Below are 23,919 nucleotides of genomic sequence, written 5' to 3' on the forward strand. Positions count from 1 at the left end.
AAATTTCAACTTTATTTGTACTAATGACCAGGTAACCGTCGAAGTCCAGGTAACTGAATCACGTTGGCAGTCGTTTGGTAATAAACTAATGTACAAATTTAACAGCAGGTGGACAGACCCAAAGTTAGCAAAGAATTTGTAATGTCAATTGCCAACACAAAACAACTCGAGGAGGCGTTTTAAAGTACTCATACACGTTCTGTAAGTCATGTTTTGTGGCATGTTCATGTTACCTGTGCATTTACAGCTTTTCTTAATTGTTAGCATCTCGGTTAATGGTAATTTCTACAATCATTACATCGGTCTATGCATTTAACACACAATTTTTCTTGTAAAATGGTCGTAACATACTTAAAAAAATGGGGGCACGATTATAATTTGTATTTCTGTGTCAGTTCTCAGTATGAGTAAAATTTCCTGTGTAATTTTCACTATTTTCAACCTAACGTATGTAGTTTATTCTCACAGTCAAACAGCGACAGCTGTTGCGTTGCACTAATTGCACTAATTGATGTTAAACAGTAAATGCTCCAGTCTCTTCTGCCGCAACATCTAATCAACCTCACAGCTAAATTAAAATACTTTATCCATTTCCAATATCTCAGACTGCATGTATATATTTTTTCCTCCTCTGTCTCGCCCTCTCTGATATCTACCTGTTCCACATTGTTCCAATTGTTGAACCTATTTTATTGCCTGTGGAGTAAATCTGAGAACTGAAGTTCATGAGTACCACTTATAAGCTAAATTACAGCTTGTAGTCTATGAGCACACGTCCTGTCAACTACTGTCTGTTTGAATGAAAATGTCTGTGATAACTTTGTCATACTGCTAGCCATGCTTGTTAAATTAATTTCAGCAGCCAAAATTTCAATCAGCGCTAAATGCCCAGTGTTGGCAGGCACGTAAGTACCCTGGGACATTGCCATGAATCTCAAAGTTCTTGATTGAAAATTAATGTTCGATTGTCCCACAGTTTACAGAAGTACTTGCGCACTCACTCGTAGGCTTCGAGCACCAGGCATGCCAGTACTGGTCTAATTGAAATGCTGATTTCAAAATAATCAGCTATTCTTTTGTAATTCAGTGGGCTGCTGGCAGTCAAACAGCCCTTGGCAGAACATAATCATTATCACAACATACCCAAATACTGAACAGTTTGTTTCCACTAAGTAAGAGGAAGACTTCTTTGATGACTAACTTGTATGATTGCAAACCTTTGAGAAGGTCCTTGTAGTGCCACATTGGTTCTGAGGTTGAGTGTAAGGAATTGCTGATACATGAGAATGATAAGTCACTTCAGGTTACATTTATTTTAAGGTTTCACCACTAACCTTTGCATTACCTGGGTCGCTGTCTGTGCAATGAAATACACATAGATGTGTTAATGTCAAGTGTAGCGTAAAGAGGCATGACATTCTGCTTTTAGCCACTGGGTGGAAGTAGAGGACACAGATTTGTTTTCTCCTCTGTTATGACAAAGACAGAGGGTATAGCTGAGGCTTAGATTTAGTTGCATGACAGTAGTTTGGGGCTTATTTAGTGTGCGATTCATCGCAAATTGCTCCATGCATGTGCATCAGACTCACTTTGGTTAAAGTGTAGTTGTAAGCAGAGCTTTGGAGCAAGAAAATAAATGCCCTGCCAGCTGTTTGTTCGTCCTCTTTCATTTGACACTGGGACAACAGACAACACCTCCCAGCTGTTTGAATATATTAAACAATGTTTCCATGTGAATAGCTTGATCCTGCTTTGAGAAAGCACTTAGTGCAAGGGGGGTTATTAGTTACCCCCCCGCACCCCTTAGTTGTACCCCCAACACACACACGCACGCACCCCTTCCTACTGCTCCTACATAATGGCTTCACACGTCACTGGCCTTGCAGTAATGAAGTGTGAAGCTTCTGTGACGCCACAGGGAAGCTACAGTGTGGAACTGTACTCTCTATTTTAGTGCACCACCTTCAATTCCTTACAGCCCAGATACATTTGCTCAAATATTTTGCTCTTTCTGTACTTTCTACTGGCAAAATTCAAACTAACTTTCATCAAACATCCTTAAACAGTTGTGAAACCAGACTGAAGTTGGTGCATCATGCTCAGTACTTACTTTAGTGCTTTTTTGCTAATGGTGTTTGGCTGATGTTTTAAGTTTGACTGCAACAGACAGAATGTGTGTTTCAGCTGCATATTTTGTATTAATTTTAACCACAATTTGAGTACCATAATGAAAAAATATTAATAGGTAAAAGAAAAAACACTGATTTTCAAGTTTAAAATAGGAATTTGGTTTCCAAAGCTGCAGCTTTATTAATGTCTGTTGGTGCTCAATTGTCTTGTACCATTGTAGCTAGTGCAAAATGGCACATTAATTGTATGTGTACTAGCTGCCAAAATACTGTAGTGCCCTGTTAACAAAGTGGTGTGCAAGTGAAAAGGAAACTGCCATTACAACAGGCTGGCGTATTCATATCTCAGGCTAAGGGGCCCAGGGTTGATGCGTAATGCCAGTGCCTCTCTTAGTATTGCGTAGCTTTAGGACGCCTGTCCTATTTATATTGAGGGACTGTGGATTGATGCGAAATGACGAGGGCCGCGAGGCGGCTGAGTGGGTGGGCATCCACATGCTCCGCTCCACAGGCAACCCTCTACTTCTATATACACACACACAGATACACACTTGTCTTCATGTCCCAATGCCACCAGCCTTAGAAAAGCCCTACAGTCTCAATATGCAGTGTCCTCTCTCTGTCAACATATCCTCTATCCCAACGTTAATGTGACAGAATATAACCAGAGCTCAGAACAACCAGGCAGTGCAAAGCAATGAAAAACAGCATGTGTAACAGACTTGTTTTTTCATCTTCTCTAGCATCAGATGGTAACTTGACTTGTGGCGAAGCTTAAAGTTTAAAATGTAGCTAATTCTGGTGAATAAAGCTGTTAAATCAGCTGATTTCTTTGATATGTGCTATTGCAGAGATCTGGATTCACACTAACAACATCTCAGCTAACTTGCATTGGAGATGACTGAGTGACATCAAATTAATGACAGCAATGTAATATTTCATTTAATAGGACTGGTAGTGCTATTAAATCTCTGATCAATTTTTATAATTTCAGAACACACAGTAGATGACATCAGTGATCTAACCTATGAGACATGATGGGTGGATGGACACCAAATGAGGGACAAGTCACTGGTGCTGAGTTTATCAACAGTAAGTACAACCACACAACATAATAATTCTAATGATTTTAATGTGTTACTTTGCATTTATTGTTAATTGTTAAGGCATAGTAATTCTGTTCTTCCGTTTTTATTCCCTTCCCCTTTTCATAACAGACATACACACAAACTCTTGCTCTTGCTCACTCTTCTTTTTCAGTTTCTAAGACAGTTTCTATATTAACTGTTAGAGTAGTCAGTAACGTCAGACGTCTTAAGCACAAAAGTAACATTGAGCTACTGCATCGTACATCTATCAATGTCATGTTGCTGTTATTACATAATGTTGGTTGCTTAGTGATTCTGCAAGACAACATTAAAGCTTATCAAATAGTGGTTACCAAGAATGCATCACTGCATTTATTGTGTTAAGGGTTTTAGTTAGTTCATGTTAGAAAAGTTACTTAGCAGTTTTAACAAATTATAAATCATTTGTTTAAAGTCAAAGTATAAAATTGCATTTTCACAGGGGCTTATGTCCTGAAATATTTCTTTCTTGGCTGGGGGCAGTTGCTAGGCAACCAGTAGATACTCCTCAAAGTTACTGTTCCTCACCAAAAAAATAGTCTGACACATAAAAAAAAAAAAACAAACAAACAAAAAAATGTCATGTTTACACTCAAGGCTAGCTATTTTGCCTGTTTCCCAGTTTTTGTGCTAATCTTAAGCCAACCAGCTGCTGGCTATAGTTTCATATTTACCGGACAGACAAAAGATTGGAGTCAGTCTTATGAAACTCTCTACCAGCAAGTCAATATGCATCTTTCACAAACTGTGGAACAATTCCTTTAAAAGGTGAAATTGAAAAGTTCTTAGTGTCCTCCTTCACAGAGCAGCAGCTGTGGTCACCTTGAATTCATGACATTTACAGTGTGCACTGTGAGAAGTTAGATTTTCTCAGAGTGTTGTATCCAGTGATACTACTAACAGAACTTCTGTTTTCAAACAGTACAAACGTAGTGTCATTAAATACACAGCTTCTATTTGTTGCTCACTCAGCAGAAACAAATGGAAGCATCATTGTTAATAGCTGTTTTTTTCTATGAATCTTTTGGTTCAGGGATGGTGTCAAGGCACTTCTGTTAAAAAGTCTGAGTAAAGATATGAGTGGTGTTGATGTCAAAGCCAAATTGTAGGCCCTTGTTGATTTGTCTAGTGCAGTCTAAAGTTGTCAGATGAGTGACTCAAGCCTGACCTGAGTTCATACCTCTGATGGATAAAAAGGAGCCCAGTCATTAAATGAAAGATGGTTTGTTTGACTTGTTTAATGATCTGTACAGTGCCTGGATTTCAACTTCAGTGGCTACACAGTGGAGATCTGCAGTGGAAAGCCAGTTTGTTAGGGCCCAGCGAAGCCAAGTCTCTTTGGAGGGGAAAAATTAACTTGAGCTAATAGCCAAGGGAATTATCTGGTTATGTGTAATGAGGGCTCTTATTAGTAGTTATGCGTCTATCAGGTTGAGTGTGCTGGTGGTGGACTTCCCACATCTCCCTCTCAGGAGGCATGACGCTTTCTCTCTGCTCCTCTAGCTTTTCAGCCTGAATTGTAGGCAATTAAAACCCTGCCATGTGAGCGTGGAAAAAAGGTAATGAATATGGAACACTAACTCAGAGAAGTCCGGAGAGACTGCTCGTCGAGTTCTGAGGGTTCCTTTCTCCAAATCATTGAAAAGCACAAAGACCATTTGACAGAGTTTTTTTTTTTTTCTCCCGTCCCTCACTTGGTGTGCGTGTGACTCCCCAAATGGCGGCCCATAGGTTTTAAAAATGCGAAGCCCATTCTTTCCAGGTTGGTGAACTTCTGTGACCTCTGGCAGTGAGGAGAAACTTTTTGTCGTGGGTTTGGCGCCCTGCCTGGATGACTGTGCCAGCTCTTGCCGCTTCTGAGCAGAACAGAGGAGTGATGGGAAGGGGGGGCTGAGTGGATGCGTCTAGACAGCCAAGTGGAGGAGGGCAAATATTTAGCCATGCCACTTGGGGAGGGGATCCAGGCCTCCTCCCCCACTAAGGCCATGCCTCTTAGCCACAGAATCAGGCCATGTCTCTATCCTGCTCCCAGGGCTGCTTCACACTCTGTATTCAGGGTCACGGATCTCATTTCTTGGATAATATTTCAAGCTGGCCACAGATGGGGAATTAAATTGAAGACCCGGCTTGGTATGGGGCATAAAGGATAGGTTTTGGGGGCTTCTCAGAGAGATGATATGAAAAAGGAAATGGATACTGTAGATTTAGCTGCTACTTCTACATCTCTGTAAATGAATGCATGAAACGCTGACTGAGTTGTGTGCTCACTAAAAGCGGAACAACCCCCACAGTCATCACTTATTATCCATTGTGACACATGCGTCACCTCATTTTAAAATGAATTGTTGTTTTGCTGTTGATAGCTGAGTGCAATTTTTCCCCTTTCCCCTTACAAAACAGTGTCAGGGCGACATTTGACGGTACTATAGGTGTTTACATGCAAGCTCCAATATTCCCCCTAAAATGGACTGCCAATCCAAGTAAATTCCCATGGATTTCCTCCCCGTCTATGCTACATTTGAATAAGTCCGCTAATCAGATGAATTGCTGTCAGATGACTGCCTAACAAGGCCACTCAAATCAGGGTAAATATTGACTCAAGCGAATCAGCACATGACAGTTTATGGTGACACCACGTTACCACACTGACAACAATACACATCCGTCTGTTCTGGCAGGAGGGTGACACAGAGGGGAAAGTAGAAAGTTGGGGAGAGAGTGAGAGGGAGAGCGGTCCGACGAGGCTTACACTCAATGGTTCACGCTGAATGTTGGTTGGTGCTGCAGACTGGCGCTGGTGTCGCATCTGCTGATGGGCTGAGTCAACCCCACTCTACTGGTAGCCGTCACTCACCCACACATCAGACAGCGCGCTCCAGTCTCACACCACCTGTGTTCTCACAGTGTCTTTATGATGATCTGTCTCTATGGCCTCTTACTCCTCATCTGGCCCCTCAGCTGTTTTATGTTTTGTTCTGATGGGACAAGGCTTAACACACATGCATGTTAAAGAGGAAATCTATCAAAAGATTTTTCCTCTAATCATCGGTAGCCATCAAGCAGTCCTGAAATAATTGTTTGATTAATCAATAATGTGATCGTCAGAAAAATGTACCTGTGACAGTTTTGATGGTAGAATAATTATTTAAGTCTTTTATCAAGTGAAAGTGCCCATACATGGACAGGTTAGAGCTTTGCTTGGACTTTCACTTTCATGTCATTGTAAATTGAATGTCTCTATGGTTTTTGGACCATTGTCAGTGTTGATAATGTTTGTCGTTAACTCTGCAATAATTTGAAGTCTTGTGTTTACAAGTATTAACACAAATTCAAACATTTCAGCATTATTTGTCAGTTTCTTCTGACAGTTGTGTAAATTATAGGTCAAATCAGAACAAAGCTTGCAAATATTTCCACTCACTGCCCTTTGCCATGTAAGATAATTGAGTTCCAAACCACTGTTACAGCCTGAGGTCAAAGAAAATTAACTCCCAGCCACAATATAGTTAGAGTCACAATAAAACTCCTGATGGAACAGGATAGTGAAATTTGTCTTTCTCTCTTCTAAAGCACACCACTGCATATTTGGTGAATTTTCAGCATGTCACACAGGCCTAATCTCATCAACGCTGGATACATATTTGTAGATCCCACCCTTCTGAGTTAATAAAAGCATTTGTGTCACTTTAATGTAAAGCCTTGCAGGGCTCACCCATCTGTCTACAATTGTGCTGTTACAGTGTGTGTCATCAGAGTCTACAACAGCAAATTACAGCTTATTAGTACCAATACCAGCAGTGACAACATTTATCAAGGAAAACATCTCCTGCTCTCCCTAATTGTCCCCCTCAGGGCCCACTGTTATGTGGACCGGTATCGACGGCCAAGCAGTCATTAGAACATCACACTTGAGCTGACGAGCAGAGAATTCAGGGGACATGTCCACCCTGATTGGTTAATTTGATGTGAGTAGAATGACACTGCGTCTGGAGCCGATGAGGTATTTATAGTCTGGGCGAGGATATCCAGACACCCACCGTTGGTTTGTGTGCTTCTATTTTGTGAACTCCAGATAGAGTGTGGCCCACGGGGGTTGGCAGTGCAGGCGAGGCGGGCCAGGATATGAATAGCTGGCAGTGAACAGGGTGCCGGAGGTGGAAAGGGCAACAAAGTTTATGTGTCAAAGAACAAGAGCGAGTAGCTGATATTCAAGTATATCTGTCAGTCTTTCCTGGCCTGTGAGAGTGAGTGACAAAGGGCGCAGGTCTGTCTGGCCTGTCTGAGCTGTTTTGTCTCTCCTCAACAATGGGATCTTGTCTGATACAGATACGGCCTGTCTGTCACTTTTACTTACTGATATTTTGTCACTTTTTGTCTGTGTGGCCAGTTCCTGGCTCATGCACCCTCACATGATTGTGTGTGTGTGTGTGTGTGTGTGTGTGTCTGTCATCAGATTGTGATCTCCAGTCAGGTAGAATTGTCCCTGCTGCTGCCCTTTGTTCATAGTGATACCTCCCTCCTGCCACCTTCCACTTCACACCACTAACATCCTCAGGGAGTGACAGATAGAAATCAGAGTCTAAGCCGGGCTCTCAGTAGCTCAGCACCCGCTCAATGTCTGCTCCCAAATGCTGCGATCTTTTAAAAAGACTTTACCTGTATACTCCGAGACACCTCCCAGCCCACATCTCCTGTTGTCAGGTTCCCACTACTATCTGCTACTGTAGAATTGCACACTAAAGCAATTTGCCTCAAGTGTCCACAGTCTTGTCTCTTTCACCCTCACACCAGGAGCTTACATCCCATCATTTTCCACACTGAGGACCATGCATGTAAATCATTCTATTTTCCCATTTGTTCCAGTGATCAAGCCAAACTTTCCGTTCCTGCCAATTAAAAGGCTTTGATGTCTATCTGTGGAATGGGTGAGGCTAGAGAAGCATCTCTCTTCTGCTGCCTCTTGGCTACCAAAGGCCAGACTTGTGCTGGCAGACGATAATCAGCAGTTCTCACACAAACAAGATAAAAAAAAAGTGAGAGAAGGATTTACTCCCATCCTGCCTGTCAGGCAACCCACTGAACAGACAGGGGAATTATTTTGGCAGCAACACTAATGTGGTGATGGTTGTTGTTTCCTAAACTGATTTCCTTAATCCTCCACTTGTTCCACGCTTTGTAAACATGGGGGCTTGATTTTGTAATCTGGGAGGTCCCATTGATGCACAGACACACGTATACACACACATGCACACACACATGCACACACACCCCAACAACTTGTCCCTCTAACCCCCTCCTCGTCAGCCACTGCCCTAATTAGTCAGAATTAAGACGAATGCCTGGGCCTCCCACGATCAATTGGTATTGAGCGGACCTTCGCTCGCCCCTGCCTGGGGGCCTCGCTTGGCCGGCAGATCATTTATATCAATCGGTTTTGTTTTTCTTTCCTTCCCCTTTCCCATTCTTCCGTCCACCAAGTGCAAGGTTCGGTCTATTGGTTAGCGTGCAGAATTAGACAGCAGGCAAAATGGCAAAGTCTGCCGCGTTAACCGCTACAGTTGTATTGATGTCATAAGGACACGGTCTTAAAAAATACTCAGGGACACATTTGCCTGTCACATGAATATCGGTATGTGTTATCATATCCATATGTGGGTGAGTTTTTGAGCTTGTGTTCATGCTGTCTTCTTTTACTAACAAGTTCACCCTTTAGAAGTAGCAGTCCCTCTTCTCTGCCCTTTGCTCTTCTTGATGCCCTTCACTCAAATAACTCTCTCTTCTCTCTCTCTCTTACTACTTGTTATGCTGGTTTAGGAGAGGCTTTCATTGTTACAATCCAAATTAATCTTTGCAAAGGGATGTTCTGTATATCAGTTTGTCTCCTACTGTATGTATCTTGGCTCCTTTTCTTTTACACCCATTCTGTCATTGCTCTTGTGCCTTCTTGATTCCCAGCCCCTGTGTGTGGATAGAAGCAAGAACAATGGGCAGGACAGTAGATGTTTTGCCTTGCATGCACACAAAGGCACTGTAAAATGCTGTAAATTTCTCTTTTAAAATAAAAAGAAAGAGTAAAGACAAACATGCTTGACATGTAGCTTTTTCTTGCAAAGATCAGCTGCTTCATGTCCTATTTTTTTTCTTTTGTGTTGTGCTGCAGATGTGGCTGATGCCCCCACACACCAAAAAATGTGTTTTTCTAAACTACTTGAAATTCAGTGAGTTAAACACTTAAAGTTGTAGTACATTGCAGGTGCAAAAGTCTGCACATGGGGTCAGGACGATGCAGATACAGCCTTTCTCCACTGTTCTCCATGAAACCACTTCTCCATGAAAGTTTTGTTTTATGTGTTTCCAAACCATTGTTTACTGGCAGATTTTTTTTTTGTTTCTGCTGTAACCTGCTTCTTCTTGTTTTTCCACTCAGTCCTAGAATCTACTCCTGCAAATGTTACACACAATACCAGTGAAATTCTTGTGTTATTCCTGTGTTATTCTTAGGTCTACTCAGACAGTAGCACCTTAGGGAAATTCATTTATAGGACAAATTAAATAGAGAAAAGGAAAGGGTACAAAAGCACACTTTTATTAGTTCCTTTCTCCAAGGTTAATGGTACAGTAGTGAACTGCCACTTACAACAGACATAGATCCAGTTTGTCCTCTGTGTGCGTCTCTATGGGTCACTGAGTGTGTACTTTGGTGTTCTTTATGCCAGTGTTACATGAGAGTGTTAGATACTGACTGCTTTTACCCTGGAGGCGAGCTCAGACCTCTCAGGTCGGCTGCCCCTTCATGTTGCATGCTTTGTGTGCATGCCTGGTGCATTTGTGATGTTGCAGAGACAAGCAATGGCAGTCCTGCATGTATATGGTGCCAAGCTTGGATGGTACACCACAGCACTTTAGCTGTCCATGAGTTGGCAGCTGGCTCCTTGGTTAGTGGCCTCCATTCTGCACACCAGAGTGTGGCGGTATGCCTTTGGTGCCATCCACTTGGAGCTCAGTCCGGAGGAAGTAAACCTTGGCTAACTGACTTAAGCTATGTAGCTAAGCTAAGATGAACCTCAGGCTGCAGTTAAAGCTTTTGTGCACCAAGTGTGGCAGTGCCAGATGAGCTCTCTATATCTGCTTGAGTGTCCATTTGTTGTGTGTGTTTTGTGTGTACATGTATATGGCCTTTGAAGGGGCTGAGTGGATGTTTTTATTTGGACGCTCTGAGTCCCCATCTCCCTGACTCATCCCCGAGGCCCTGGTTGTCCTGGCATAACCACCCTCTGTCTCTTTCCCACATACTCTGTTGTTCTGTCTGTTTCTTTGCCACCTGCTATTGAGAGACAAGGACCAACAGACTTCAACTGTGCCGTCTCATTTTCTTCAGATACTGCTGGAGAGAGCCCTCATCTGTACAAACACAAACCCTGCTCTGTATTTCTGCTTTGAACTCGAGGTCATAGGGGATATAAAAGAGAGAAAGAAAAACACAGGGAGGGAGGGGGAGAGTTGCTCTATTGCCGTCTTTATGGATTAATGGGAGGAAAAGTGGGACTATTAATCCTCCTCTCTCCCTCTGCACGGTGGAGTATAGAATATGATGGAGACAAAGTGCCAGGTAAATATTAACCAGTGTATCCTTTTACAATTTTGCCCATTCATCTACATTTTCTGCTTATTATCAGGTCTATAATGAGTCACAGAGGAAAAACACACTCTCCTGCTCTCCCCGTGTGTGTGTACATATGCTTGATTGGGTGGGATGGTTGGCAACCCCTTCTGTATTTCTGCCTAATTTGCCATTGTGAATACGATTGAGTTAAGTGGCCTAAGTTTGTTTTGCTCCCTAGCTCCCTGCTGCGCTAGCATTACTACACCACTTGGACTATAAGCAAGCAAAGAGAGATACAGGGATTTAAAGGAGCAGGGGCTGCAGTATCATGTTTTAAGTGAGGAGCTCACCAAGTGATGCTGATGAAGAAGGATGTGGTGAAGGGAGACGAATGCCCGGGCTCAGAAGTGTTGTACCAGTGTAAGAGATGGTCCTCGTGAGGACCCCTGCGGTGGAGAGTCAACTGTGGCTAGCTTGAACTCCTGCCAGGCTCTCTGGCTGTTTGAGTTGTTGCAGATGGCACAGACAGTGGTACTGATGTGGCTGGGTGCACATTGTAGAGGGGGGAGAGAAACCGATACACAACAATGTTTATCCTTCATGTGTCCTCTAAATGTCATTTTTTGGGAAACTGTGCTGCTGATCATCTGACCCTTCAAAGGATGAGTACACATACCAAAATCACCCATGTGTACTCGGTAGATTTTTGCGCTTGTTCCCTATGGTGGAACTTCAGCATACATTATGTTAATTTATCACTGGCCACAGACATTAAAAAGAAATGTGTACAAAATAGCTAAATAATAAGGAATTGGTTACAATATGCTGCTAAGTCGGAATTTTGTTGTTTTTTTTTATCATTTATAGTAACATAATAACACCCACAAAATAATAGGGTCTGCTTTCCCCGTTTCACAATGATGAAACTCTCTAAAGTGCAGTTGCCACAAAAACAAACTTGATTACATCCACTGCTGGAGTTATAATATTCTATTTTTTAAACCCAGAAATGGTTTATTTTCTAAAATTTAGTTCTCCAAGTTTTGAACTGATATCATATCAGTCAACATTTTACTGTTCTGGATCTTTAAAATGCACAATTAACTGGGGAAGAGTGGAAGATGTTGGTCACTGTTTTCTCAGCACATAACAGGCTCATCAGCCAAAAGGTTGATATATTTCTTTTATATTGTTCCACCAGGTCTTTTGGGCCTTTTAAATTAACCAGAGGAGAGGTCTAAGGATGGTGAACTAGCTGTAGTTTGCTGCATATTACTGTGAAACTTCTATATACTGCACTCTATAATATAAAGCCTGTGCTATGTGGACCCACATTCTACAGTCAAGATTTTGGTTCCAATCCTCCTCCTACCTGAAGCTGCTACTCCTGAATCTGCTCAGTGACTGAGAGTGCAGCATATCCAGAGAGAAAGAAGCAGAAGACAGCCTGTTCCCCCTGCTTCATGACGTATTCACAACCAGAACATGTTGTTATGAGATCCACATGGCAGATCCTTGTTAGATCCTGAATAATCAGTTGTTGGCGGGGCTCCCAGCGGCAGCCTGCTGGGCCACAGAGACATGCCCAGGGAACCTTGTGGGCCCCGGTTGGGGGGGATGAGGGTGCTGTTTGACTGCTGCGTCTGTCTATCAGGAGATTTGTGTGGATGCTCGGGGCACAGAGTGGAGACAGTGTCAGGGCGATACCCTTGACGGTGATGTGATTGAGTAGACAGCCACGACCCGCTCCTTTCTTTACCCGCCACCCATCTCTTTCCCCCTACATCTCCACCCACTCCTCCTTACACAACAGCTCCCTGAGAGTGAGCGATCACTTAAAACAGCGCTGGTTATTATACCTAAGCACATCCTAGTAATTTATGCATGATTGCCTGGCAATCTGAGGCAATTTATCATCCTCTTTCCTATCTTTCTTTTTTTAATCTGTTGGTGTCTTGTTCCTCTGGACTTTAATCTATAGGGCTATTAAGAATGCCTGTGTAATAATGGCCCAGCTCAGGTGACAGCATGACTTTGGCGCTGTCATTGCCATGCAGGTTTGGGATCCTGAGGTCTGCGGGCAGTGAAAGAGGCCAAATCTGGCTTTTATAGCTAAGAATCTGTTAGACCATCCGTTGTTTTGTTGGTGAAAGACCTCCACTCCTGTCAGGCAGATGGGAGGAGCTTTTTATGTTACAGTTCTTTTTTTAATATCTCTTTACTGGTGTAATTACTCAGTGTGGTGAAAATAAATTGAGTGTTTCAATTTGGATTCTTTGTTTGGCAATTGTGTTTGGAAATAGAGTTTCTCAACAATATGTTGCAGAATTTTCAGAATTGCTTTGGCTGGACCAGTCAGAAATTGGATGCTATTTATTAGTGATTTTCAGTGAAAATTATTATAGTTTGTGGAGGACAACATGTTTACCACAGTGTATGTTTTGTGAAGTTTCCCCCACAAAAAGCATGTAGTTCAAATATATGGAATAAATACAGGGAACTAGGCCAGCTGATGTCTGGTGCACAAACATGTTTGTCGCATGTCTGCATGTTTCCCTGTTTGCTGCCAGACATCATGAAATATCCAGTGTGATACAAAGGTGTTAACAGCAAAAGCTCAGGCTGACCCTTCTGTTGTGGAGTTATCCATCTGTGACATCAAGGCATGGTTAATGGATGCTGACCTTGCTCTATGTTCTCTATCGGTTCCATTCAGCATCTATCAACCCAGGGATGTATCTTGATTTACCCCCCACCCCCGTCCCTTTTCCACTTCCTGCTTGTAGAGCGGAGCACCGGGGTGCACTGTGGCCCCGTTGCAGACCATTGTAATCTGCCTGGGCTCAGTGGATGCTAAATTAAGAACTGAACAGCATGAACAAGAGTGAGACAACAGAAGGCAGCAGCTTGACAGACAATCAGAGAGGCAAATGGGACACAGATAGTGACCCTAGCTTATCGTTATCATAATCTTATCTAATTACTCTGCTTTCAAGCTATTTATTCACAATGGAGGCGGTATATTGCAGGGTGGGTAATGTATGATATCAGTAAAATTATACATTCACAGCCTAGAGCGCTTTTCTGAAGAAAAGGCATTGCTCATGTATGTCCTTGTTATGTTTAAGTGTGATATGTAGTTTTCTGGCAGAGAGTTAAATTAGAAGATGAACACCATTCTCACCCTTGTATGGATTTAAAAGATGTGATGTAACGGGGCAGAGCCAGGCTAGCAGTTTCCCCCATTTCCGGTCTTTATGCCAAGGTAAGCTTATCGGGTGCAGACTTAAGCCTGATACTAGATGAACAGAAATTCTCATTTAACTCTCCCAAAATGTCAAACTGTTACTTAAAAAGCAAAATAGTAATGGGTAATACTTTTCATTTTGTGAAAATAGTAGCCAATTACTGTAATGTCTCCTTACTCGCTGTATTACAACGCTGTTCCCTCTCCTTTCTTCTTCTCCGCACCTTATTCATCCTTTGTTCTGTTGTTTATTTCTGTTTTCCTTAGTGCAAATGTGTTTTGAAGTGAAATTTTACCTCAATCATATTTGCCTCTGTAAGTTGAATTTCTTGTTAGGGACTTGTGTGCTGACACAGATGGTTGGGGTTATCCTAAGAACACCCAGATGGTATTGAGAAATATATGAGTCATATTTCAGTCAATGTGTTACAGTATAGAGCTGCATCTTCCATTTACCCTGGTGTGACAGTAAAGAAAGCCATACAAAGTCAGGTAACACTTTCTCCCTAAAACTTTTTCTGTGTCTAGTTTTTATCCATGGATCAAAATTGGTGTCTAGTGTCTTTTTTTTAAATTATGCATTTATGGAGGTTTGTCTCATGAGTCTGAAAAAATCCCCGGCATTGAAGTAATCTACCTAAAAGACACCCTGCTGATTTGTTTCTTATTTAATTGTCCTTGTATATATATGTGTGTGTGTGTGTGTGTGTGTGTGTGTGTGTGTTTGTTTGTGTGAGTATAGGTGTGTGCTGGTGCATGTCCTCATTTGCTTCTGTTTGTCTGAGTATGTGTGTGAAGCCACGTGGGTGCGTTTTTGGATTGCACCGCCAAACATTTCTTTGACACTCACAGCAGCAGTCAGTGCATTGATTTCCCATTGGTCGATGCTGGTTGAGTTTACAGAAGGAGGTGCAGAGGTAAAATGTCTGCTTTCTTTCTCTTTTTTTCCCATCTGCAGCAGTCACACCATTCTTTACTTCTTCTTTCAAATAAGATAGCAAGAAAGTAACTTTGCAAATCTTGACGAAGGTGACTTTGCTACTTTAAAGATATTTAGACTAAACATTTACATGAAGTATCACAGGTAGGCCCGATTTACACATACAGTGAGATTCTGTGAAGGCTGGATTCTCTGTGTCTGTTTATTTTTTTCATTTTTTGGTTTGTTTAATCGAACTACTCTAGTGGAACATGAAATTTATTCATACAGTTCAAAGCTGCAAACATTTGAATACCATGTGAATTGACTGACTGTGTAACCACATTCACATTTTTTTCACATCATCCATAGGTCCCTATATGTATACATCTTGAAGCCTAGATTTTGGATTTATGCCTTACATCCTCTTGTCAGGTTGCTTGGACCACAGTGTGAGATAGCAGCAGAGCAGCAGTAGGAAAAAGCATCTTGACAACTGCCGAGGCTGAGCGTTGAAGCTAAGAGATCTGTCAATCAAGGGAAATGCACTGGCAAACATAACCTCTGATTAATTTATGATTCTGTATCATTTTCACAGAATAATAACTAAAAAATGCCAAGACAAAATCAGAAGGAGCGATTTTTTTATTGATTATGTAATTCTAGAGGGATGTTATGTTCACATTGATTTCAATACAGTCAGTTTGTTTGGAGTGAATATGAAGCAGCATCTACATTCAGAATTAATGCCCATGACTGTAACTACAAGAAAACTGATAGTAGATTCAAAAAGAGTACAGTCACAAGATTATTTGGACACTCAAATGCCCTGAAATGCGCAATACCAGAGGGCAGTAATGTTGCTCAGCTCTTTTGGGGTTTGGCTTCATTGCTGGCGTTGTTGCCCTCAGAGCATGGCTGCTCCTCAGAGGCCATCGTTGTGCACTCCATCATCTTCTCACATTGAAGACCAAGCCCGCTGGACACGCATGCCTGTTAGATGGTCCCATGACAATCCGGTGTGACATTTTTCTTTCATCTGTGTCTTGCTGTTTCTTCTTGTCCATGGTCTTTCATCAAACTTTCTCTTTCTCCCTCTCTATCTTTCCCCCAGAGCTCTCTGCCATTACTTGAGGGCCTCCCACTTGTTTTAAACTGTTAGGGTAGCAAAGGAGGTTTGGGAGTTGCTGAGAAATAAATTGGAGTTTTTATTTACATCTACTTTTTTGCCCCTTTGTGGTAAACTACTGCTGACATGATCTTTGAGGTCGCATGAGGAGTTTTGGTTGTAGCTTTAAGTGTTTGTGACAATCTGACAAATTCAGAGGCTCTGTGTCACAGCCTGTCTGATCACACATATCCTTTCTTTCTAACAATCTGTTGATGCCTGCTTTCGTCCTCGGACAGAGCCAGCAGAGAAGGCCTGGCAGACAACTATGTTTAGGGCTTAGATAGAAGACGGATAGTACAGAGGTGGGAAAGGAGACATGCTGTAATCACAGAGATGGAAGGATGATGTCAATCATGGCGTCTTGTGGCCTGGTAGAGGAAGGAGGGCTGAATACAGCCAGAATTGAAGGATCTTCAGTGTCAGAGCAGGAGCCACCATGTTTCTCCTTAGTCTCTTAGAAGAATCAATCTTTGTGCTGTAAATGCACTCACTCTTCTCATGTCGTTCATCATCCAACTTTATCCTCCTACCAATCCTCTTTGACCCCCTCTCATCTTAATCATTGACAGAAGGTGGACTACAAAGTGGCAGACAGTAAAGTGTGACTCAGACATTTTCTTCACTTTTTCACTGTGGTATTCACAAACTCTTTTACACTTAGATGAGTCCTGAATTAGCCTAACAAGGGTTTACAGCCATGCTAACAGCATTGTGAGGCTGTACCAAAAAGCAACACTGCTTTCAAAAAAATGTAATTTTGCAGATATTTGGTCATAAACCTTAATGATTGACAGATAAAATAAAATTTGGATCTGGTGATGGCCTTAGATGAAAAGTCAGAGGATTACTAAAGTTGTTAATGTTCATCCTGTGTAATATTTGAATGTGTGCCAATTTATCCAGCAGTTGTTTTTCAATTCTCTGAATAAATGAAAACTTAGTTGTGCTAATGCGACTAGAGGAAAGGTTCATCTTCATCATTAGGATTCATCCTCTGGGCACCACGGATATCTATGCTAAATGTCATGCCAGTCCAACCAATAGTTGGAAACACCTGTCTTTGAAAACCAAAAATGGCAACCTGCAGGTGATGTTAGAGGGAAAGTTACTGGATTGCCAATGTCAGTAGTATTTTTCCTCTGGGGACTGTAAATGTCTACACAAAATCTCATGGCAGTCCATCTAAGGTTGTGTTGCAGAGGAAGTGATGCATTTTGCATTACCAGCAGCTACACTTTGTTTCAAACACACAACTCATCAATACAAGAACTCAGTAGGTGACATTACTGGTGGTGGCCACGGAGTCTGAAAAGGCAAAAGAAAAAAAAAAGCTGCATTACCAAAAAGGAGAAAGACATCACTAGACACACTTGTTATTGATGTGATCTCTAGGAAAATCACTACCCATACACCTCAGCAGTGACCACTTAGCACCAATAAATGTGACAAATTAAAAGATTAGGAGCTTTCAGATTATAACTATGAATTATCAGTTTCATGCAAAATAATGGCAGCTGTGCTCATTGAATGTGCCACAGTGCTGTGTGTTTGTAACAGACAATGGAGTCTCGTGTCCTTACTCCTCAGTCTCAGGGTGGCAGGGAAATAAAAGGGAATTTGATTTCAGACAGGTGTTTTACTCAAGAACCTCTGAGGGGCCTCTCCTGACAGTACTACTTCAAAACCCTCTGTAAAAAGTGAGGTGGGTTTGTCACCAGCAAGTCCCCACTGATGTGTCAGAGAGCTTCAAACTTTTAAGTGTTTATTTATTCACCCATATGTTTGTTTGCATATTTCATAGTCTTCTTTCCTATGTTGGGGTTGTAGGAGACCCCCAGAATCAGTGAGTTTATCTTCTTTTTTGTAATTTCTCAAAAGGTTGCTCTTCAGTTCTTATTTCGTGTTACCTGTTTCCCCTGAAGACTTCATAGGAAGTGCATAAGTTTTGTTGTTTTGTTGTTTGAGCTCACAGCAAGATGGTCCCAAGTTCCATCTCCACCATGGCCACCAATGCTGTTGGATTTTATGATGATTTGGCCGCAGAAATTTATTGAAGCACCATCTTTCAGCTACAGCAGGGGCAAACTTAAATTTCCTTCAGAAAATTTGGCCTTTTTCAGTTTTTTCTGATTACATTTTGATTTGTTGGTTTGATAGAAGGGCCATTGGTGCCAGCCAGTCTTATTTTCACTTGCTATGACTGACTGTGTGTAGTAATCAATCACCAGCACTGTACTCATGAGATTATTGATACCTTGTTAATAAACAGTTAATTCTTATATCAGAGACAGGACATCATACTGATTTCTTCTGTATTTCAGTGAGTCATTTCTCTTGCTGCCAGATATTGACGGTCTTGATCATATTTCATCAGGGGTGCAATCAGTTTTTTTCCTCATTTAAAATTACACCTGTTACAATACTCCCAAAGCAGATAGATCCTCATTTTTTTTAGGCAGATATCATCAGATATTATTTTAAATTCTCCACACGGAAATTTGACTTCAGTCAACAGATTAGTTTCCTCCTCCCGTTTTTCTACTCTTCTCTGATTTTCTGTTTTCCTAAACCTTTCTCTTTCTTGGTCTTCCTTCACGTTTCCACGCATCAAAGGAGGTTGATGGTTTGACAGGATGGGCCCTAGAAACTTGCTGCCTCCCTCCAGACCCTCCAAAGTCTCTGCTCCCTCATTGAACTGTTATCTGCCCCATTTCTGGGCTTTTCCATGGCAACTAGGAGCCAGCGAGCGTGTGAGTGAAAAGAGTGAGGTCTCCAGTGGAAGCAGCATCTTGTCTCCGACAGCTGTCTGCTACAGAGACAAAGGAAAGAGAGGAAAAAAAAACAAAGAGGAAAAGGAAAGTTTGGGAAAGTTGTATTTCCCCCTTTAGCATGAAAAACAACTTAAATGGATGCAATTCAATGCACAGTGATCTACAGCTGCATAAAACCTCAGACCCTTCTCAGTCCTTGAGCCATGGGTCTTTTCACTGCTTTTTAAAAAACCTGCATTACTGAAATTCACTGTTGTTTAACGACAGTGCTTTGACTAACACATAACAGCAGTGTTCTCCACTGTTATGTAGAGGATCGGTTCCTAAGCAACCTGTTCACTTGACGCAAGCAGCAACTACTGACTGACAGTCCTCAAAGTTTCATCCATTGGACCCCCTCAGTGGAAGTAACCCACATTTCACTCTATTTTAAGCTTAATGTCAGATGTAAGGCCCTACCAAAACATATGGGTCTCTCTACTCAAAATGTATCAAATAGAACCTGATTCCCTGGAAAGCTAACATGTACACTTGATTGTTTCTTACATGAGAGCCTCTCCTCACGATCCATAGCCTGTCCTCTCCAGGTTCTTCACTTGGATGTGGAGCGACAAGGCGACTTTTAAAGTTGGGTTATGCCTGCGTCTTCCGTAGGATTACACCAGAATCCCAATGGTTTTAAACAGTCACACTCTGCCACTCAAAGCCAGACGCTTTCGTTCGAAGCGTTTATTAAAGGAGCTTGGGAGTCTGTGGTGACAAGTGAAGCGTTTTGTAGAAACGGAATGAGGGATAGAGAAGAACAGAACTCGGCGAAGAGGGTTTTCCTTTTTAAAAGTTTCAGTCTCAAGACTTTCATAGCCTTTGTCACTCTGTTTAGAAATACAGTCACAAACATAACCCCGGGACACAGTGGCCCTGAGGAATGGGAAGGAACAAACAGTCAGAGGCAATCTGTGAGTGGCGATAGCCATGACTTTATAGGAATGTTTTCCTACTAAGATTACTATTTGGGGAGGACAAAAGGGGCCTCCCCATCTTTAGAGCTTATAAAAGATTGATGTGAGTGTTTGGTTTTTCATTCCCACATCCAGGTCATGTGGGAGAGAGGAAGAGAGGAAGCATCATGTCATTAAGGGCCCTATTTGGTGGAATTCATCAATTCCTTGTGTATTACAACACAAGCCTGGGATAGTGAGTATATGACAGGGACTTGCAAGTTTACAGTACAGTTGTGGTTTGGACAGCTACACCATGAGCTGAAACTTGCTATAAAGCTCCATAATGCTGAAGGCGATTCACTGTGAGTTCATCGTTACACTGTCACATTGATTTCATATTGTCCTCTGACATATTGTAAAATATATCCATTATAGTCACTTTAAAATAATAGAAAAATTGACTATTGTTATGTGTTGTATTGTGCAAGAGCAGAAGTTGGCTGCACAAATCTTGACTGCAGTTGTGTGTGGAATCAGCTTTCTAAACACTCCACTAAATAGATATCATCTTTGTCAGCACCCCAAAACAAGTATGTGCATATTTAGACACTGGTGTGTCTGAATTACTTTTGTCAATTCTTTCAAGCCACTAAGAGTAAACAGTAGCCATTCTTTACTCCTTTCACAAATCTTAATTGCTATCACTATTATATATTCAACTTTTTAAACAAGATCCTGTATGAATGGCATTTATGACCTTGCAAGAATAAGGTAACAAAGATATACAGCAAGATCTTTTTTCCTTTGTCCAAGGTTTCCTCAGTGTAATCCACCTTGTCCAGTGAAAACAGGAGAAGAGCTCTCTCTTGTAAACTGCCTCCTCTGTCAGCTTTACAGTGTTTATCTATTCCGTTTGTCATTCCCAACTCATCGGCAAAATGGTTGGTGAGAGTATGGATCCAGTTCATGACAATCCATCATTTATGACAAGAACACACAGTAATCTATTTTAAACAGCAGGGTATGATGCTGATGATGCATGGCAGAAGAGGGTATACAGTGTACACACACTTATGGGCGTGCATATTGATAATCAATTTTCTTCATTTTAACCACTGCAGGAAAAAATTAATCTTTCCTGGAGCCACTCGGTGTTGCAATCTTTGAACTTAGGGAGTAATATGCATTGTGATTTTCTGTATTGACAGCCCTCACTGTTTAGAACACTGGAAAAGAGGCAAGGGCTAAATTGGAACATGATTGTGGAGACGCTTCTAACAAAGTCCATTTAGTTGGCATCCATCTTATTAGTCAGAGAACAATGGACTGCACATAGCTCTGAAATAAGTAATGAAGCAAACACGCCCAAAGTCTTATTGTATATTGATCTGTCAAAGCTGGACAGGAGTTTTAGTCACACAGACAAAAAGAGCTGCTGCAGAAGCAAAAATAATCTCATTGGTTTAGTGCAAACATAGTAGTTGGAGATGAAGAATCACAGTTAGTAACATCGACAAAACATACATTATGTCTCAACGTGTCCTACAAGTATACCTTTGTGACACAAGACATAAGTGGTGTGATCACAGAATTAACCTCCTTCCTTGGCTCTTGCTTGGCTACTGCAGCTGCTTCATTCAGGGATCATAGAAGTGAAAATAATTTCTTCTTTGCAGCCTTTGTTTTCTTCTATGTTTGATATTTGCTTGGATTGTTAAAGTAAGTGGCAAATATTACAATGGCAACATAGAAACTATCCAATCACACTGTGCAACAGCCCCCGATGTTGCCTAAGACATTTCACAATTCTAGGTGCCCTGCAATGCTCTATTAGACAACTGTGTGTTATCTCTTTTGGGAACCTAAGGAAATCTGAATCTTTATCTAAGGTATTCACCAACCAGATTCCTCAGATTCAGTTTCCTGTCATCTTCGTCACCATTCCTTCCTACTCCATTTTGCCTCTTTTCCTGCCTCCCTCTCTTAGTATCCCATCATCACCCTCTCATCCCTGTGGTCTCAGTGGCAGTAAGCCCACCAATTCCAGACCATTCTTTGGAGATATCTGTGGGCTTTCTTCTTGCTCCCAGCCCCTGTTGCCACAATTTCAATCTGCCTGCTGGTTTGAAGGGGCTGCCAGGTGCTCCTGGCTCAGCCATATGTCCTCTGACACACTGTCTTGGGGATGGGGAAGCAGGGGAGGAGGGAGGAGGGTTAAAGATGAGGCTATCTGGAACTACCTCTGAGAACTACTCTCCCTGAAACTCAGTTGGCTGACATGTGGCAAAAACACAGCCCACCAAAACTAAACCCCATCCCTAATTCCTCTTTGCAGTAGACCTGAGCGAGGTTCAGATAGAGGGATGGCAGTGTGTTTTCCAATGAGTCCCCTTGGGGTCAGAAAAACAGATCCCGTTTCAACAAGCCAGTTGGCTTGGTGTGGCGCAGTGACCGCATCGCCATCTTCGGCTCAGAGTCTGTCAGTCAGTCACAGTCTGCTGGTCTGCAGCTCCAGTGGTCAGGCAGGGGTTCATTCTTTTCTGGTGTCTTTGTCTGAATGTTTCTCTGACTGCCAGACACTTCTTTCAACTCTGAAACCTCACTCTGTGCCTTTTTCTCTGTTTCCGATCCAGGGTTGTGATTCTGCGCTGAACTGGTCACACCATCGGTCCAGCTGCTCCTCCTGCCTCCAGGTAAGACCTGTAAGCCTGGTGATAGTTCTGCTTGCACAAAGGCACAGTCAAACGCACACTCATGCACAAACACCAGCATGTACACATAAATCAGAGTTTGAAAACACTTGACAGCAGAGTAGCAGCATAAACAACAGCTAAATGTCCCCTTTGATTTGTATCCTAAAACTCTGCGGTGCAAGACACAGGCTGTTCTTTATAGTTTAATAGAACAAACAACAACTACAACAGGGGTTCTTATGCTGAGACTGACATGCAGGACTGGAAGTCCCTTATTAAGTATCTGCTGTGCCTTTTGTCAGCAGCAGACGCACATTTTCCCAGAGGTCCATGCAGCCCAGCGGTGTCCTGAAGTTACCAGGACTGCGGGATGTATTGTGACAGACTTTAAATGTGAGGAAGAGGAGCCCTCATCACCCATCACCTCTGTGAGATGAAAGGCCCCGAAAGCAGCTAGCCACCCTGCTGGACACAGCTCAGCTGTTATAAGAAGTGTTTGACAGGAGTGGCAGGTACTTGACCTTCTCTCTGGCTTTCTCTCTCTCTCTCACTTCCTCGCTTATTCCCTCTCTCTTTTTCTCTCACTCTCTCGCTCAGTGTCACTGCTTTTGCCACTGGCTGACACTCTTTACTCCCCCCATCCGCTTGGGTGTTGTCAGGGAGCTAAAAGTCCCAGTCCGTTGTACTTCGCCTGCATTTGTTGTTTGTTTGTTCCCTCTGTTTTCAATGAATACAACAGAGGAAGCCTTGTGGTGGTGTTGATGCTGTACCATATTGCTGCAAAGGTTAGGGTCCCGAGTCTCAGGAGAAATTGTGGGTGCACTGATATCAAAGGTCAGGGAAGTAAGAGGGAGAGGAGAGATGGAATTGCCGCTCAGTGGATGAGTAAAAGCAAAGGCGGGGACTAGGGGCTCAAATTACATAAACATGGGTCTTGTTAGTGATGTGGAGTTACATGAAGATTATGACATTACAACAATATCCACCGGGTAAATCAAGAGAGACTTACAGTGGCAAACATGGTAGGTCGCCTACTGTATTCTGAGCCTAGATCTGCATGTCTGGATGGGGAAGGCAGTTGAATTTTTAACAGCGTTGATGCACATTTCCATTTCTCCAGCAGACAGTGTCCCATGTATTCATCTCTCCTAACAATGGCGAAATGTCAGCATACTTTCAGGCTGCTCTAAATTAAACATTCACCCCCTCTGAGTATACAGCTATAGAGCTCTACTTGCCATCCCCTCCCACACTATTTTTCTATTTTCACATAGAAGGCTTTGGCCAAATGAGGAACAAGACACTTTCTCTCACTTTG

General features: G+C 42.2%; 1 long non-coding RNA gene across 1 annotated transcript; it reads left to right on the top strand.

Annotated features, from left to right (window-relative positions):
- Positions 1-13: 13 nt before the first annotated feature.
- Positions 14-23,128, top strand: LOC127142970 (uncharacterized). The gene is made up of 4 exons (XR_007814119.1): positions 14-49; positions 3,124-3,221; positions 22,542-22,601; positions 22,907-23,128. It is a non-coding gene; the product is annotated as an uncharacterized LOC127142970 (long non-coding RNA).
- The last annotated feature ends 791 nt before the right edge of the window (positions 23,129-23,919 follow it).

The sequence above is a fragment of the Lates calcarifer genome, linkage group LG11, assembly GCF_001640805.2.
Source record: "Lates calcarifer isolate ASB-BC8 linkage group LG11, TLL_Latcal_v3, whole genome shotgun sequence".
Taxonomy (NCBI): domain Eukaryota; kingdom Metazoa; phylum Chordata; class Actinopteri; family Centropomidae; genus Lates; species Lates calcarifer.